Consider the following 3,038-nt stretch of genomic DNA (forward strand, 5'->3'; position numbering starts at 1 on the left):
AGCGCGCGGTAGTCTTTCTCACTGGGGGGCAAGTTCGCCAGTGTATCGTATTGACCCCCGAGGGTCACAGACTTTTCGGTCCTCGCGTAGATGGCTGCAAGGTTGGTTGAAATCAGAAGTGGAATAAGGGACGAGCTAAAATAAGATAACCGTTAAAAGGCGAGCTAAATCAAGGATCACTTACGAGGACGGTTGAAATAGTGATGATCGCAGTTTCGGAACCCAGTTGACATAAAAAACTGGTCTTTGAAGTCGTTTGGATGGCTCGGTAGCTCGATCACTGCTGCTGTGTTAGGGAAGCGGGTTAAGTAATAGAACCTGTCGCCTCGCCCCCGCTGGTCCGGGCTGGCTTTGAGGCAAAAGAAATATAGAATATCAGCAGGAGTGGGGACCTCCCACTCATGCTTTTGGAACAAATACCTCAATCCCGCCAGCAGACGGTATGAGTTGGGGGGGAGCTGAAATGGGGCCAACCCCACATAGTTCAGAAAATCAGCAAAATACTGATCCAGGGGGAGGAAGGCCCCTGCCTTGAAGTGTTCACCGCTCTAGGCCGCGAATGACTCGTCGAGCGGCGTGCAGGTCGGGCGATCACGGAGGTCATCCCCAGAGGAATGTTGTGGTTGAGGAAGATTTTGGTGATCTTTGCCTGGCTGGTTATCTTCGAGACGATTCTCTCCGCCTCGAAAAATGCGTCAGGGGCCACCTCGGCTTGCTTCTCCACCGCCGGCCCAAAGTGAGGAATTGGCGAGCTGGTCACCACCGCCTTTCCTTTATCCTGCTGGGAGGACGAACTTCCCACATTCTTCTGTGGCAGATTTCTCTTTGGAGCCATCTGGTCGCCTATCGAACAAAAGAAAACACTTTAGAAAAGGCGACCCAAGCAGGAGAGTGAAGCAAGTATTATGTACACGAGCTGGGGTAAGCCCAGCCCGTGGAGAGTGGTGCCACGCGTTCCAAGGAACACGCGCCTATGCCCTCAACAGATCCCAGATTACTCAGAATTCGTGTGTCAGAGGACTCAGAGTAAAAAATTGCCTTGGGGGGAAAGTTTCAACAGGCAAGGCGTGGCAAAACCGCTTTTAAGGCGTATTCCCTAAGCTACCCGGTTTTTGCACCCAAAATTCCTAAGGATCCTACCCAGAAATTGTTCCTAAGAAAGAACCATGGAACCCATATTCTAAGACGATGTCCCATGGCAAGTGTGCCCTAATCTAAGAAGGGCTGTCACCCTCCATATCCGCGCGACCCAGAAAACCTCTGCATGTGGCTACAGTAAAAAAATTTACCTAAGCTACAGTGGCATGCTTTCAAAAATAAACAGGGATAGAAGACTTACAGTATATGGTTAGATGGTGAGCGAGGTTGCTGCGCTGGTAGGAGCTTCGTTGGCACAGTGGTCTCCAAGGTTTTGAAGGAACTTGTACGCTTAAGCTTCGTGAACGAAGAAGATGAGAGCAATGGAAATGAGGGTTTTGTTCTTCGGAAGGTCAGAGAAAAGAAGGAAATTTGAGAGGTTTTGAATGGTAAGGTGGCCCGTGCGTGGGATGACCACCCCTTTTTATACACGGGAAGGATCACGTGTAAAAGGCCCTTGGGAGACCCTCCACTCGAACTATGAAACGACGGCTGGACAGTAGGCTAGGCCATTTAATGCGGTTCTCGTAGAGTGTACCGTCGCCACCCACTGCGTTCCACGTATCAGACGCCTGCGAAAAGCATGGAATGCGAAGGGTTGTGGGAGAAGTCTAAAAGCCCCTACTGTGGTCTCCCATATCTGACGTCATGGACCACGAGCAGGAGCTTGGGGGGCAGATGTACGCCCTGGTTTTCCCACGGGCTGTTTAGCAGGACGAGCCTCGGACTAAACATGATTTAGTCCGAGGCTCCCACAGGCCAGAGGCTCTATTTCCAGGACGGGTCCTTTCTAGCTCGAGGGGGTCCTGTTTCCAGCTCGCACTTGTTGCACCAGGAGCTGGGAATAACATCCGGCGACCACGGACGGATGAGCTCGGGTTATGAATTGCTCTAGTAACGAGCTTCTCAGGAAGCTCTGACCCTATGGGAAGTCAACACGCAAGATAAACGTGCATAGTCCTGCCATCACGTGTCCGATATCCCCCTGACTTCTCGGACACGCAGCAGGAACGTACGTATTCAGACACCCACGGACGAGTTGGGCCGTGCGGCCCATTATCTCCTTCCATACTGATTAGACCACATTTGTGTGTCAGGTTTAGGAATTAATCATGAATATCACAGATTTGATATGACAAATGGTAAGGTCACGGGATGACCTCCCTACCAACTTCCAGGTGCCTTCTCCTATAAATATGGAGACCCTGGGAGTTGATAGGGGTTGGAAAAATAGTCTTTTAAGAACTATATACTTTGTAAACCAATTACCCAGAGAATATCAATAATATTGACTAGTGGAGTAGAAGGATTTTAACCTTCGAACCACTTAAAAACGTGTCTGGAGTCACCTAGTTCTTTCCACAAAGATTTCATATCTGTGACGGTTCTACTTTTAAGTACTAATCTCTTTCTCTTCTTCTCTTAATTATCTGTTGCCGAAGAACCGCGTCAACAACTAGATATGCATGTAACGCCCTGGATAGCCAAGACCACTACACTGTGTGTTTATAAAGATGCTGGACTTGCTAATCAAGTCATTTAGTTAAAACGTGATACTGAAACCACTAATGAACTAGGGTTAAAAGGGTTTTGGTCTCAAAAGTGTACATTCTATATAACAAAACATTTTATACATGGGATCCCAAAAAAAAGAACAGCGTTCAAAAGTCATTTTATAAAATTTCCAAAATTTAAACAACCATTAGCCATTCTAAGGCAAAACAGACATTTATGGTTCCCCTGTTCCTGTCTTCCCCTCAACTGTGGCGGCTGAGCAGCTGGTCATGTACATTCAGCTCACAGAGCTCTCCAAGTCAGGGCTGATCAAGTTTGCCCTTGCCTTTACCTGCACCACATAGCACTCGTGAGCCAAGGCCCAGCAAGAAAACATAATATGCTTC

Source organism: Humulus lupulus, chromosome 2, assembly GCF_963169125.1.
Source record: "Humulus lupulus chromosome 2, drHumLupu1.1, whole genome shotgun sequence".
NCBI classification, from domain to species: Eukaryota; Viridiplantae; Streptophyta; class Magnoliopsida; order Rosales; family Cannabaceae; genus Humulus; species Humulus lupulus.